The 16,687-nt window shown below is 40.0% G+C and overlaps 1 protein-coding gene across 13 annotated transcripts in view; it reads left to right on the plus strand.

Annotated features, from left to right (window-relative positions):
* EPB41L2 (erythrocyte membrane protein band 4.1 like 2) overlaps positions 1 to 16,687 on the plus strand; it is a 222,382-nt gene that overhangs the window by 71,032 nt on the left and 134,663 nt on the right. Inside the window, exon 1 of one of the 13 annotated variants that reach the window (XM_039240419.1) lies at positions 12,606 to 12,691. The exons of the other annotated variants lie outside the window; for them this stretch is intronic. The gene's annotated coding sequence lies outside the window, so the exon portion shown is untranslated. Of the gene's footprint in view, positions 1 to 12,605; positions 12,692 to 16,687 lie in introns of those variants that run through there. 13 annotated transcript variants of the gene reach the window in all.

The raw sequence follows: 16,687 nt of genomic DNA on the forward strand, positions 1-16,687 counted from the left end.
TATCTTAAATTCCATGTATGAGTGAAGGCATATGGTATTTATCTTTCTCTGACTAATTTTGCTTAATACTCTAACTCTATCCATGTTGTTACAAATGGCAAGATTTCATTCTTTTTGATTGCTGAGTAATATCCCATTTTGTGTGTGTGTGTGTATGTACCACATCTTTTTTTTATCCATTCATCAGTCAATGAACATTTGAGCTCTTTCCATTAAGTTTATTTATTTTTGACAGAGACAGAGCAAGTGGAGGAGGGGCCGAGAAAGAGGGAGAGAGAGAATCCCAAGCAGGCTCCACACGGTCAGCAGCAGAGCCTCATGTGGGGCTTGAACTCAACGAACCGCAAGATCATGACCTGTGCCGAAACCAAGAGTCGGCCACTTACTGACTGAGCCACCCTGGTGCCCCTACAATATTGTGTTGTTAACTGTTGTCCTCATGCTATACGTTAGGTCCTCAGAACTTACTCCTTACAAAGTTTGTCCCATTTGTCTAATGTCTCCTCCATTTCTCCCATCCCTGGGAGCCTTTTTATATAGCCTTCCATTTGGACTGTCCCTTGCTTCTACTGTCTGTCCTTTCCAATTCAGGGTCCTCCTTATTTTTTTTGCGTTGGTGGTATAGTGGTTAGCATAGCTGCCTTCCAATTCAGGGTCCTCCAGTCTCTTTCTTGAGGAACAGTTAGTGGTCGTCATCATGTGGACGTTTAGGGGATTGGAACCAGTGCATGCTGCTGGTGGGAGTGTGAACTAGTGCAACCACTTTGGAAAAAGCAGTTTGGCGCTTCCTGAAAACCTTAACCTACAACTTGCATTTGTCTGACATGTTCTAGTCCAAGGTATGTGCCCGGGAGAAATGAAAACATCTGCGTACACAAAAAGGTATACACAGATGTTCATAGCATTATTTATAGTTGCCCCCAAGTAGAAACAACACAAGTACCCATCAGTTGATGAGTGGAAAAACACAATATGGTATAGCCATAAGATGTAATATTACTTGGGCATACCGAGGAATGACTTACTGATACGTGCTACTACATGAATGAACCTTGGAAATAATAGGCCAAGTAAAAAGCCAGACATGAAAGGCCATGTGGCATGCTTCTATTTATGTAAATAGTGAAATCTATAGACAGAAGGTAGATTAGTAGTTGGCTAGGGCTGAAGAGTTTAGGCAATGATACCTAAAGAGCACTCATTTTGTCCTTTTTTTAAATGTAATATTCACTTAACTTGAAAGTCACCATCTTAAAATATACAATTCAGTGGTTTTTATTATATTCAAAATGTGCAACTGTCCCCATTATCCCAGAGCATTTTCATCTCCCCAAAAGAAACCCTACTTCCCTTAAGCATTTACTCCTCATCCTCACTACCTGCGACATCACCTGCTGAACCTCTGCTCCATTTTACATTCCTCAGAGTAGCAATGAGTGAGGTTTCTGATTTCTCCAGTTCCATGCCAGCACTTGTTGTTTTCCTTCATTTTTTTCACCAGTCACCTTAGTGCCTTTGAAGAGCTGTCTGCAGATTATTTCCATTTTCTAATGACTAATTGTGTTGAGCATCTTTCCTGTGATGATTGGCCATTTTGACATCTTTTTTGGAGAAATATTTAGGCCCTTTGCCCTTTTTAAAATTGGGTTGTTTTTAGGGGCGCCTGGGTGGCTTAGTCGGTTAAGCGTCTGACTTTTGCTTAGGTCATAATCTCGCGGTTCGTGGGTTCGAACCCCGCATTGGGCTCTGTGCTGACTCCCAGCTCAGAGCCTGGAGCCTGTTTCAGAGTCTGTCACTCCCTCTCTCTCTGACCCTCCCCTGCTCACGCTGTCTTTCTCTCTCTCCTTGAAATAAATAAAAAACATTAAAAATAAAAAAAATTAAAAAAAAATAAAATTGGGTTGTTTTTTATTTTGTTGTAAGAGTGCTTTATATATATTCTGCATGCTAAATACCCTTGTTGGATGTGTGATTTATAAACACTTTCCCCCATTCTGTGAATTTTTTGTTTTGTTTTATTTGCTTGATATAGTCCTGTGACTCACAAATGCTTTTAATTTTTGTGAAGTCTAAGTCCTTTGTTGTTGTGGTTGCTGATTGTGTTTTAGGTGTCCTATTTAAGAATGTGTTGCAAAATCTATAAGTCCTGAGGATTCACATTCTTTTTCTTCAAAGAGTTTTATAGCTTTAGCTCATATATTGTAAGTTTTTGGTACATTTTGAGTTAATTGCTTTATGTGGTGTGAGGTAGGGGTTCTGAGTTATTCTTTTGTATGTGGGTATCTGGTTGTTAAGGACCATTTGTTGAAAAGACTGTTCTTTCCCCATTGTATGGACTTGGCACTCTTGTTAAAATCAGTTGGCGATAGGTGTATGGGTTTATTTCTGGATTCCTAAGTCTGTACTGATTCTGTACTGATTTGTATGTCACTTCTTATGCCAGTACCACTATGTTATGATTGCTTTAGCTTTGTAATAAATTTTGAGATCAGGAAGGGTGAATCCTACTTTGTTCTTCTGTGTCATGAGTGGTTCAGTTATCTGTTCCTTGCAGTTCCATATGAATTTGAAGATTACTCTGTCCATTTCTGCAAAAAAGGCACTTGGGATTATAATAGAGATTTTATTGACTCTGTCAATGAATGTGAGACTTACTGTCATCTTAACAATATTAAGTCTTCGAATATGTGAACATGTATTTATTTATGTTTTCTTTGACTTTTAGGAAGGATTTTTTTTGTAGTTTTCCACATACAAATCATATACTTACTTGGTTAATTAAATTTACTCCTTTGTATTCTTTTTAATGCTAAGTAGAATTATTGTTTTTTGGATTGTTTATGTATAGAAATACAACTGAATATGTATATCAATCTTATATCCTGCAATTTCTCTGAACTCCTTTATTAGCTTTTTTTGGCGGATGCTTTAGGATTTTATACACACACACACACACACACACACACACACACAATCCTACCATTTGCAAATGGAGATCATTTACTTTTTCCTGTCCTGTTTGGATGCTTTTTATTTATTTTTCTTGCCTAATTGCACTGGTTTTAACTTTAAGTACAATGTTGGATAGAAGTGGTGACAGTGGACATCCTGTCTTGTTCCTGATCTTCGAGGGGAAAGCTTTTAGTCTTTCACCCTTATTTAAGTATGAGGCATGCTTTTGTAGGTGCCCTTTACCGTGTTAAAGTTCCCTTGTATTCCTAGTTTGTGGACTGTTTTATTGTGAAAGGATGTTAGATTTTGTCAAATGCTCTGTTGAAATGATTTTGTATATTTCTCTTCCTTTTATTAATATGATTGATTGCTTTTTGTGTGTTGAGTCACCCTTGTATTCCTGGAATAAATTCCACTTGGTCATTTTGTAAGATCCTTTTAATATCTTGCTGATTTAGTTTACCAGTATTTCCCAGAAGACTTTTGCTTCTATATTCATTGGTAACATTGGTCTGTAGTTTCCTTTTTTGTTGGTGTTGTTACTGTTATATTTTATTTGGCTTTGGTATCAGGCCTTGTAGAATGAGTTAGAATGTTTGGAGTTTCTTTTTGGGTTAATGAAAATGCTCTAAGATTGTGGTGATGGTGGCACAATGACTATACTAAGAATCTTTGAATTGTATGCTTAAAGTGGGTGACTTGTGTGGTAGCTCAGTAAAGTTGTGACCAAAAAACAAAACACCCACGTATACAACCCCAGCAAACTTTAGGAGCACTAACCTATATTAGAGTCCTTATCTTAGAGTTTAAAGCTCTCAGAAGTCTTGCCAGCTATCCTATTTCAGCATCGCCTCTGGCTTACCTTTGTATCCAGGGATGATGGGCAATGCACTGCCCCACTCACCGCGTTCTGCTCCCCTCACATCCCCTAGAATGTCTTGTGCATCTTGCTGCTTTTACCCTGAGGACTGTCTCCACCTATCTTGAATGTCCTGTCCCTCTTTTCTACCAACAACAATCTGCCCTTTCTTGCAAAGTTCTGTTCAAGTTTCTTCTATTTATCACTTTAGCCTGCAGTTACCTTTCAGTCCCAAATGTACTACTCTTCAGGAGGATAGAATATTTGAAATCAGAACTGTTCTAGGAAATCTGACATATGTATTTATGGTACCTATGGACACATACACACTTTTTTTTTTTTTAAATGCATTTACAGTTAACTCAAAACTTTATAGAAATGGCTTTTTATTTGCACTGCTCTGGTCTCCCCAAATGGCTCTCATGCTTTGAAGACAGGCATGATGTGGTATATTTAGTTATTATATGACAGGCAAGTAACTATTGATGTATATATGTGTGTTTGAGAAATAGAAAGATCCAGAACTTTCAGTTATGTTTTGCAGTTTTCCTTATGTATCTCTAAAAGATATTTTTGAGGAAATTTATGTATTAGAGTAGAAGCAGTTGAGTAAAGTCCTAATGTATAAAGGTCACATCCAAGTGTGAGGAAAGCATAGGTGAGGCTTTATATAAAAGGCTGAGTTTGGTGCATGGTTAAGTAGAACTGGGAGGTTGCATAAACATCATGGTGTAATGTCAAAGATGTATTTCAAATAAAATAGAATTGGATTTAAGTCTCCGGTATATCTCTTACATAGTCGGGGCTTAAGTCAGGATTAAAATTCTGGTTGTCTGACTCCAGGACTAACAGTCACTGCTCTACTATTTTACATTCCATGCTTACTAAGGGAAGTTACTTCTTCATTTCTCTGATCCTCACTTTATTCACATACAAAATGAACTTGATAACATTTGCTGTGCAGAGATGTTTTGAAGCTTAAATAAGGACATTCGTAATGCATTCTGCAGAGTGCTTGCTCACAAAATAGGCAGACCTCTTGCTATTACTGAAATATTTTGTTTGCCCCAAAACAATAGCACTAACAAAAGAGATTTTGAAAGCATGTCTGAAACTTATGCCGAGAAATTTACTTATCTCCTGGCTTCGGAATATTGAATTCTTTGCTTTACATTTTGGCACAGAGTTTTCAGTGTTCTATTTCTCTAGAATTTAGATAATTTTCCAAGTAAGTCATTTGTTAGTAATTACGTTCTTTTGCATGCTTGTCACTTTTTGTCCTTCAAAATGAGTTCTTGTCAAAGGAGTAACAGATTTATACCTTCTTTGTCTTTAACTTCCCAGTGACAGTTGTGGTTAATTGCAGCTGCTATATTTATGCCTTAGGTTTTGAAGTTTCTGGAATGATCTTTTTTTATTGGAAGCAATAACAGAAATGAATTGAGAGGGATGGTTATTGGTTTTTTATCTTGGCTGCAGAAGTATTTGTAGAAGAGTATTTGTTGTATTGCCATAGGAACGTAGTCAAAACTACAGCAAAAGCATGACAAAGCATTGACTGGCTTACCTGAATTGTTCTTATTTTATTCCTAATGGACTGCAATTGACTTTTTCTTTCTTAGCTGTCATAAGTATCTGTATATCCTAAGTCCAAAATACATCAGCATCAAGAATATTACTGTTTGGTCGCTTACTTCTTAGAGGCTTGGGGGGGAGAAAGTCCTGCTTAAGGCACATCCAAATTTCCTGTTTGTAATGGTGATGGATTGTAATTAAAAAAATATGTATCTCCATGTATTCTTAGGCTGGTTTCAGTTCCTGCGGGGATTTCTCTTAATGAAAACCACATAGTAGTTACTATTTTCAAGTTTTATTTACCTTTTCTCTTACAAATCTGTTATGAAGTTCTACTGTGCACACTGTCTGTTTTAGGGTACAATTTGGCTACAGTTAGGCTACAGTTTGGGTCGGGAGAAAGTAGTTCCACTAAGCAGTTTGCAGGGGAAAATATCTCTCCTTCTGGCTTTTATAAACTCTCTTGCTCAAAGGAAGGACTGCCATTGAGTCGGTTACAACTTCAGTGGAAGATGTCTCGCAGCTGTGCCGTTTTGGTTTTGTTCCAGAGATAGTGCTTGTGTGCCCTGGCAGAATGTCTTAGAGGCCCGCCCTGGAAAGGATTCAACTCTATAAAAGGAGTTTTGTTTTATAACCTTTCACATATTCTTATGGGGTTCTGGTGGTGACGGTGGTCTTTATTGTCTTGTCTTTTTAAACTGGCATTTTATGGAGACACAGGCTTCACAGTTTGAGAATAGGAATTACAGTTATAGTTATTGTATCTCGTAAAATGCGAATAGCCAGATCCTTGGCACACACTTCAAGTAAAATGGCCCTCTCCAAACCTTGTGATTCGAGGGAGTTATTTTTTTAAAACTTCTTTTCTGCTGCTATACTGATAGGAAGATGGCGCCCATTTGATTATATTTCTTCTGGGTAATTTAATAGATTTTGACTTATAAGTCAAGTCAGTGTGTTAGAAGATTCAGGGAATCTCAAAGTTTTTAAAAGACCAATAACCTGTCACATTGACAGTAGTTCAGTTTAACCTGTTTTGAATCCTGTGTTGACATGAATGCTAAGAGAATTATCATTGAATATATTCTAGGGGATTGACCATATTTTCTCCAAAATTTTCCTGTTTCTTCTCAAGTTTCTTTTTTTTCCTCTCTTTTAAATGTTCCAAAGTTAACAAAGTTATTTGGGGTGGAGAGCGGGGCTTTAGGGATACTCCTGTATCACTAGTTTCTTCAAGCTGCTTTCTCTCCCAGCCCATGTGTATTTCCAGTTACCTTTCCCATGAGGGTGTTGTTCTGCTGTTCTAGATGAAGAGGTGTGTGTGTGTGTGTGTGTGTGTGTGTGTGTGTGTGTGCGCGCGCGCGCGCGCGCGTGCATGTGCTTTTTAAAGTAATCTCTACCCCTAACTGGGGATTGAATTGAGGACTCCGAGATTGAGAGTTGCTTACTGTGCCTACTGAGCCAGCCAGGCACCCCTTCTTTTGTGGGTTTGATCCTGTGTCTTCGACCTCTTCTGAACTACCTGCCATTCATTTTCCTTTGTGTCTCGAACCTCTCCGTACTTTGTGTCTCCCACCAAAAGCCTGCCCCACAACAGAACCACCAAAACATTACTGCACACAAACATCTTCCCACAACCTAGTACTTCTTGTAGTTCTTTGCTCCCGATTCTCTCGCCTTTTCTCCATCGCTAAACTGGACATTAATCTACACTCACCTCCAACCCTCTTCTCTCCAGTATTTTTTTTTTTTTTTAGCCAGTTGGCTTTTTCGGCCACTGTCCACTGACTTGTTCTTCGAGGTTACCAGCAGTCTTTTCACAACAATTTAAAAACTTCAGCAGTGCCCAGAGCAATGTGCCCTGGGCCCTGTTGTCTACTCCTTCTAGCCTGACTCTTGTCTTTTGGCAATATGTTCATGGGTTTGCGGTCTTTCTCTTATGCTGATCCTTCAGCCTCCTTTATAGCTTCCTTTCTGTCTGCCTGGTGATTTATCTTGAGCTGCTTTCGTTCTTTTTTTCTTTCTTTCTTTTCTTTATGTTCATTTTTTGAGAGAGTGAAAGGAAGGAAGAGAGGGAGGGAGGGCAGCGAGAGAGGGAGACCCTCAATCTGAAGCAGGCTCCAGGCTCTGAGCTGTCGTGGCATGAACCCATGAACTGAGATACGACCTGCGCTGAAGTCAGGTGCTTAACCGCCTGAGCCACCCAGGCATCCCATGATGATGAGCATTTTTCTTACGCTGTTTTGCTGGGGTTTCATCTATTGCCTAGCTTCAAATAACACTGATGGGCCGACTAGTTCCAAATCTTAGCATGGAAACCCAGACTGTGTTGTTCACACACCTGTGTCCGACCACCCGGCCACCTTTCCACCTGGCCATATACAGGCATTAAGCCTGGAAGCTTGTGCTGCTTCCATCCCTGTTTCCTGCATTTCTTGGGAACCCCTCTCTATGTTCAGGGTGCCACGGTGTCTCACCTTTGACTCCCAGGAACCCAGGAAATTTGCTCTCCATTATTCCCACAATATAATTCATTATTGAATCCTGTCCATTTTACCTACTAAATATTTATTGACTCCATCTCTTCATTTACATTTTTGTTGCCCCTGTCTTAGTTTAGACTCTTGTGTCCGGGGTCACTGGAGCATCATCTTATCCAGTTTCCTTTGTGTCACATGTTCTCACATGGCTGCCCAGTATTCCCCATCACCCACGGGATAGAGTTGAAACATCTGAGCTTTAGCACACCCATCACTCATGACTTGGCCGCCCCCTCCCCTGTCCATCTCATCCACTCCTACCCTGTCTTCCAGGCGGATGAGGTACTTGCTGTTCGCTACAATGCTTTTATCTTCCCTGATTCTGTCCCCTTCACGTAGTGTTCCCACGGTGCGGAGTGTGCTCCTAGCTGCTTTCACTCTGCCCCTTAAGCAGGAAACATTCTTGGCCTCGTCAGGTCTGTTACTGTTGAACGTGCCTGTATTCTAGCTCTTCTTCTCCGTGCCGTAGAGTTAGTTGTTTAAATTCCCTCCTCCCGCACTACTGGGGCCAAGTATTGCACAAGTTTGTAACCTCGACAGCTATCAATAAAACAAAGAGCAGTTCCTCCCCGCATGAATGGGTCTTGGCAAGACCCAGAAGTAGAAAACTGAAGTCACTATCTCCTAGGCAGAGGTAATGGTGAGTACTCTGGCTTGATGTTGCCTATTCTGTTTTGGGTGTGTTGGGGCTGTGGACCGAGGGCATGTTCGCACCTGTGCTTAGGGTTTCCTCTCATGATTCAGCTTTGGAGAGTTAAGTTGTTAAGGCAAAGTGACAACACGGAGCTGTAGTTTCAAATGACCGAGCTAACAAAGTTGTGCAGTTTTGGAGGTACCTGGGTGCCCAGACAAGTGCCCAACGCGTGCACATGGCCTGTGTCAGGCAGAGGGAGGGCTAACAGGTAAAGTGAGGAGAGGCCCGCTCTGGGGTTGTGCTGTGTAGCTGTGCACTGCTTATCACACACACCTTAACCTTTCCCTGGCTTGCCCAGCTAGGAGCCCCATTCAGCTTTGTCCAGCGTGATTTGTGATGCGAGAATTGTGTTCACCTCTTCGCTTCTTTATGCGGTTTCTAGTGGCACCTCTTGGAAATTGTGCCATTTTAAAGGAAAGGAGAGAAAAGAAAGTAGGGAAGTTAGTGAAAGTGGATTAAGGTGGAGAAACATTTTTCCTTCCCCCAAGTTGACGAAAATAAATAGATAAATGGAATTGGTAAGAGATTACTATATGTTTACTGTTTGGTTTTTAAAAGTAAACGTAATGATACATTCTGTCATTTTTAGGAGAAAGCCCAGATGAATTCTTTGACCCTTGGAATACTGTGTTTAATAGGAACTCACATTCTTTAAGCAGTAGCTGTGTGGTGACTCTGCTGCCATCCTCGTAGCGGTCTTGTTACCTAGGTGGGTGATTGATTGGCTGGTGCCTTGACCTGTCTGATTCCATTATCAGCTAAGTGGTAACATGCCATGGCGACATGCAGACTCTCTGAATATGAATTTAACGTTCCTTCAGATTGAGCAGAGTAGATACTTTCTTGGCAGTGACCTCTTTGTTTCTTGAGACCGACTTTTTTGGGGAGTGGGAGTGTGTAGGGTGTTTCCTGGGTGCAGAGAGTGGGGACAGAGCTGGAGAGCACTGAGGTCTACCAGATGCTTAGTCTCCGGCCTCTTTAGGCCTCTGGCCGTTGGAGAGCCATAAAGGGCCTCTGTGCCCTTTTTTTTTCTGTAACAGTGTCTCTGCTCTTTATTTCTCATCCAGGCAGGGAGGCCTGCAAAAGGGAAAGGCTGTGGATTATTTATCAGACAGAATCTGACATCCTGCCTGGGTTCTGCCATGGACTCCCTGCATAACCCGGGCCAGTCCTCTAAACTTCTGGGCTTTAAGTGTCCTGGTTGTGAGAGGCAAGGGCCAGAGATCCCTTTTGGCTCTAAATTCTTTATTAAAAAAAAAAAAAAAACAACCCATTTCCTTAAGCCGTGTATTCAGGGTGTTTCACAGTTACTGGCAAGGTCTTTCTTTCTGCTTTTTATGTAATGGGCCTTGTGATAGGTGCTTTTATTTTCTTTAACTCCTAAGGCAAGGTAGGTGTCACTGTCAGGTTATTAGCAGTAGAACTGGCTTATTTAAAATGAGGTCCAAATGAGCCGAAACATTGTAAGTCTACGAGGCCTACCTTGACCTCCTCAAGGGAATTGTGCACTTTGCTGTGCCCTTCCTGTCCCTCTGTTGTAGCCTTTATCACACGTATTGTAATTGTTTATGTATCTATCTTTCGTGGGAGACTGGTGAATTCTCTGAGGGCTGGAAGGGGGAAGAACCATTGAGTCCTAAGGGTTTAGTGTCTGGTGCAAAGGCGGAACTCAGCAAATGTTTCTTAGACATAATAGAATGAAAATGATACATTATTTTAAAAGTTTATTTATTTTGAAAGAGAGAGAGCACATGTACAAGCAAAGGAGGGGCAGAGAGAGGGAGAGAGAATCCCAGGTAGGTTTGTGCTGCCCGTGCAAAGCCCATTGCGGGGCTTGATCCCACAAACCACAGATCAAGACCTGAGCCGAAATCTAGAACTGGATGCTTAACCCACTGAACCACCCCTGAAAATGATACTTTAAGGTGAATGCTGGATTACCATATTCACCTGAATGTGTAATTCTAATAGCGATGCTTTTGACTTTGGAGTTAAAGCTCCTAACAAATCCTTTTAAGTTTTTAAATGGTTTTAAAACATTAACTTTTCGATGATGGATTCCATCTCCCGCCTCTTTGTTTCATTTTCTCCTGTACCTTTTCCTACTGTTTTCTCTACAGACCATTTGTTTAAAAACAAAACAAAATGAAAACAAAAGCAAACCTGGGGGCCATACAGCAGTTTTTTCCCCCAGAGTCTCATAAATCTATAGTACTTTCTAATGTTACATTTTTAGAAATGCAGTAGGGATGAAACTTTGCAAATGACTCATTTGGAGTTGTGCAAAGCATTCTGGCGGTAGAGTCTGAGAGAAGACAAACTGTGGTTATATGGTCAAAAGAGAACTTGTGCATAGAAACCATGGAAGTTATGCAGTGGTTTTTTTTCTTTTTGCTGATATCAGATAGCGATGATGAAACATAGGCTCCTAGAAGAATTTATAGACTAGGGAACCCATCCAGGTTGAAAGAGTAGTAAAACTTTTCTCCATTTTGTTCAGGGAGTATATAGTTTGCATGCTGATTGGTAGGTAAGAAGAATGGATTCTCTGTAAAAATCAGTAGATTCAAAAATGGTGAGTTTTGAGTAGTACTTCTTAGGTTATTTTAAGCTTTTGCCAGAAAATTGTTTCCTTTTTTTTTTTTCTCTTTTTTTCTGGTGTGACAGATGATTAATTGCTTTTCAGGCAGAGGCTAGATGAATAAAGTGGAAAGATTGAAAGGAAAGGTCTTCCTCATTGTCTTTGTATAACACAGATAACCTTATTTTCTGCACAGAGTTTGCGTCCCATATAGTTTTGGAGCTCTGAATGACTTGTTAGATCATCGGGTTCTCTACATTCTGTTCAGTCATGTTTTTTTGTTTCCATCAAGCAGGAGGTAGGACAGTTTTAAGAGTCAAGAAATTATGATACTGAGTTTAGCATAACATTTTATTTATGTTTAAACTCATATATAAGTATAGGAAAAATGTCCCCCAGTCGAACCCCAACCAACTCCCTTGAATCTAAACAAACAAACAAACAAACAGAAAACAAAACTATATTCTTAAAAAAAGGTGTTTGGAGGATAAACTTCTTTTTTTTTTATTTTTTATTTTTTTTACAAATAGTTTATTGTCAAATTAGTTTCCACATAACACTCAGTGCTCATCCCCACAAGTGCCCTCCTCCATGCCCATCCCCCCCTCCCCCCCACATCCATCAGTCCTCAGTTTTTGTCAGCATTCAAGAGTCTCTCATGGTTTGCCTCTCTCCCTTTCCCCCACCATTTCCGCCTGGAGGATAAACTTCTAACCACCTCTCTCCTTATTAAAAATTTTGTTTAAATAAACTCTACACCCAAAGTGGGGTCAAACTCATGGCCTCATGATCAGGAGCCCCATGCTTCCCCTACCAAGCCAGCCAGGTGCTCCTGATTTCCCCTTTTAATGGAATAATGAGACCCTGTCAGGACATGACTATTGAGGACCTTCCCAAGACAGATTTACTAGATCTAAATTCATATTAACAGTTTATTATGGGAGGATATTTGTGGATGTATTTTGTGTACTTTAATGTGTTTAAAATCTTACTGGGAATGGATGCTTTAAATGACACTGACTTTGGTTTGTGTATTTCTTTCAGTAACCCACTGAGTAACCTTATAGAAGTTATTTCACTTTGGGTTCAGTTTACTCCTCTTGAAAACACAGGTATTCACATGCACATGGCAGTAACGCAGCACTGGCGGAAGGGCACGTTGGCTTTGGAAAGCAGCTGTGGTTGCCACTCTGCAGCCAGTGCCACCAGCTTGGCTTTGAAGACAGACTGAGTTGGTGTAAATTCTGACTCTGCCCCTTACCGAGTGTAAGAGTTTGGAAACTCATTTATATTTTCTGGGTTCTCTTTTTATCTACCATATGAATCATTTGCTCTACTTCTAAATTATGATGTCACAAAACTCCTTTTCTGTCATAATTCTCTTAACTTTTGTTTAGAGGGTGAAATTCAGATGTCTTCTGAGCAGGATCTTTTATATTAGAGACTGCAGAGGAGCTTGAGCAACGGCATTGGACTTCGTAATTAAGAAAGTAGGTGCCTTAATCAGCTTGGGCCACCATAACATGGTACCACTGAGGGGCTTCAACACATTTATTTGCTCACAGTCTGGAGGCTGAAAGTTCAAGATGAGGGTACCATCATGTTTCTGTTTCCGGTGAGGGCTCCCTTCTTGGCTTGTAGATGGCTGCCATGTAGTGAAGCAGGAGAGCATGAGAATGAGCAAACTCTCTGGTGTGTCTCTCCTTATCAGGGCGCTAATTCAGTCATGATGGCCCCACCCTAAAGACCTCATCTAAATCTAATTATCTCCCTAAGGTCCCATCTCCAAATAATCATCACATTGGGAATTAGTGCTTCAGCGTATGAATTTGGGCAGAGGGGACACAATTCAGTATATGGCAGTAGGAGGCACAGGGGTGATCAGAGATTCCTGGATGGATGGTAGACATCTACCATTGGCAATGTCACTGGATCCAGTGCTACATGTCAGGCATTCTGATGCTTATGGATTCTGTGGACTAATACATTTCAGAAAAAGGTTTGGAGCCAATATTTTTTCAAGTATATTGAAGTAAATCTGCCATTGTTCTGCAGTATTTATTTAAAAAATACATTTAATATTTTTAAAAAAGGAAGAACATACTCTAAATAAAAGATGATACTTTTAATTGAATAAGATTGGCTCTGCTAAAAAGCTCACCAAATCGCCGTTTTGTGAGAACCTCGTGATGGATACTGAAGTTTACTTCCATTATATGGAATGACTTTTTTTCTTAAGTTTTATCTTTGTTTATTTTGACAAAGATCAATGTCTTCAAAGCTGTCACTGGAACATATTTTCACTAAGTTACCATAAAGCCAGTTTTTACCTTTGTCTATCAGTGGGTACAGGTGACCTCTTATTTATCTAAATATCTAAAGTGTTTTGTCACTTAAAAAGGCTTTTTTCAAGACTCCATAGTTGAAGTGAGCATGTAATATTCATTGACGTAAGAACTGCTTGATGAAGAGCAATGTAGTAGTAGCAGCGGAGCGAGGTTGTACAGAAACATGCTTGGATCCAGAGTCTCTTGTTCCTGATTTACTCATGTAAATATCTACATTGAAACACACATATACACCCGAATTTATTTCTTAAAAAAAATTTTTTTTGATGTTTATTTTTGAGACAGAGAATGGTGTGGGAGGAGCAGAGAGAGAGAGAGAGAGAGAGGGAGGGAGGGAGGCAGGCAGGCAGAGGATCTGAAGCAGGCTCTGGGCTGAGAGCCTGATGCAGGGCTCGAAATCACAAACTGAGATCATGACCTGCACTGAAGTCAGACGCTTAACCGATTGAACCAGTAAGGCGCCCCTACACCCAAATTTAGATTCTGGAAATGCAGAGGACAGAGGGTTGGTTATGTACTGTATTAAGGAAGATTAGTCTTTTCTCAGATCTCTCTGACTTGAATCTTGTCACTAAAGGAAAATGCATTAATGTTTTTAAATGTACTTTATTTCCATTATGTATTTGTATTCAATATGACCTATGGATATAGGATTACCTTTTGTATCCATCATTTCTCAGGATTGACAATAACAAAACAGGGATTTATCATCTTTGTAACTGAGTGATGACATTATAAGTCTAAATTAAAACAAACCTCTATTTTTTAAATACAGTGTGAATGAATAAGCAAATTCTTTTACTAATGAATCAAAGTAGATATTTTTATGTAGTGAACACTGGACTGTGTGTTTATATGGCTTTTTCATACCTGAAAATGATAGTTTATAAAGAGATGATTAGATTATATGCTGTATACATATGCTTTTGGTGTCTATTTGTAGGGTGGATTAAAATGACAGAACTAAAAACAAAGTTGGGGGGGGGGAGAAAAGTTGATGGGTGCAAACCCAAAGCAAAGCGAACTGGGAAATCTTTCAGCAAGAGAATTGTAAAAACTGTAATCCTAGAATTAGTTGTTGTTAACTGATTCTTTATGTAAAGCGTTCTTCATTTAGTGGTAGAACAGGCAGCAGGAAGATGACTTTGTCTTTGACCCGTGTGGATTTTGTAGCCGAGGAATGAAGTAACTTGGAACCAAGCTGGGCTTTTCTCCTGCGTGTGCCCTTCCTCCAGCAGGGTCCAGCCTGGGTGGGGCCAGGCTTGCTCATTAAGTTTTTGGAAGCCGGCTTTCCATCAGCTTTCCACAGTCTCTTAATGACAGCGAACAGCAGACGACGGGCTCGATGTACTTTTTAAAAAGCTGCGTATGTATTTTGAGGGGGGAGATTTTGAGGAAATTTCAGTTGGAGTAGTGGGTTTGGTGGTATGTGCTCGTTTGTTTTTGCGTTTGAAGACAGTTTGCTTTTGAGACTGTCAATATCCAGGGCACTGAAAATTTGGAGAGTACTAATGTGCAGAGTCCATGGAGCCTGGGTATGTATGCTGTTTGGCAAGGGCATATGTGCAGTTATAGTTCATCCAAGTTTTACGAAAAGTATATCTTTTGTGACCAGAGTTTGGTTTTGGCTCACTTGTTTGCATTTTTCTAAGCAGATGTTGAATTTTGTCAGGTTATCTTTAACATAAGTACTTTTTCAAGTTTGACCTATGAGAATAATGAAGCTAGCTGGTGTATTTTACATACTTGTCTTGCTGTTCAGTTGATTTATTCAGTGGTACAATATACTGTATGAAAGTTAATTATTCCTAAAGCACAGTGAGGACCCTGTAAGGTTAATAGTAGACAGTTACTTTTGAAACGTGTTGAAGGATGACAGATTTTAATTTATAGAATTCTTCATATTCGTGCTAATTCGTTTGATTAAAAAGAAGTTGTACTGTGACTAGCACAGAGCTGAATTCATGTTTTTAGCCACTGTAGATTAGTGGCCATTAACAGTGGTTAAGAATTGTATGTTGTTTTGATGTTGTCAACACCCTAAGTAAGTAAATATTGGTTAAATAGGGATAGGTATTAACCTCTTTTTTTTTTTTTTTTTTTACTGAATATGTAATCTGTTGTCACATTGAAGAATGTGACCACTCACTATTGTTGCCCAGATTATGACGTCCAGACTTAGAAAAAATGGCCTTCCTGCTCTTTCCTGATCTGATTTCCCACCCTAAAGACCTTCTTTCAAAAAGAACCTAGTTAGAGTGTTACTTTCTAACAAAACAAGCAGTAGCAATACAGTGATTGCCAGATGAACTCTACAACTTCCTTTATTGTTGACCCTGCGTGGAATGCTCTTATACCACTGAAGGAACTAGTATATTTGGTGGGAGGGGGCACATGTGTACTTGTGAAGTTTACGTTTTCTATTTTTGGGGCCCAACAAAGAATTGTTTCTTAAAATTATTGGCAACTTGGGCGTGGGAACAACTAACTGTAGAGATGATGCTAATGATCTCGCCAGCCAGCCAGGCCTTGGCGCTCCACCCCATCTCCGTGTAGCGTTCCTGTACATGTTCGAGGAGACATTGATGACCTATGTCTAGGTTCACATCCTAGCTTGAGCGCAGACTTGGAAAAGGAAATTTTAAACTTTGACATTTAGTTGGCTTGAATTTTTGTTGGACCCCCGAAAATTGAATGCCGGACGTATTCTCCCATGGGATCCTGTACTCAAATCATGATTACACATGTTGAATTTTGAGAATCATACCTCCAAAGAAACAACTTCTATTTAGTTGAAGCAAAAACCTGTTCTAGCCAGCCGTACCTAAAAAGTAGTTGTTTGAAGCTCTTACTAATAAGTAAAGTAGTTTCGAACTAAACTAATGCTTAGAGTAGAAATACTTGTTGCGGGGGGGCGGGGGGGGTGGTGGTGGAGGTTTTAAGCATTCCAAATGGCATGTCTCTAATTACATTGTAGTTACAGCTTTTCCTGCCCAGGGAGAGTTGCTTTTATCACGCCAGGCTTGGAGGATCCATAGCTAAGAGTCGAACATTTGGACTTGCTTACCTAAGCTAGAAAAATCATGGAGCTTAGTCTCCTATATTAAGCGGAGACTGTATTATGTGTTGGCATAACTT

This window comes from Hyaena hyaena, unplaced genomic scaffold (assembly GCF_003009895.1).
Source record: "Hyaena hyaena isolate Hyena2069 unplaced genomic scaffold, ASM300989v1 scaffold_178, whole genome shotgun sequence".
NCBI lineage: Eukaryota > Metazoa > Chordata > Mammalia > Carnivora > Hyaenidae > Hyaena > Hyaena hyaena.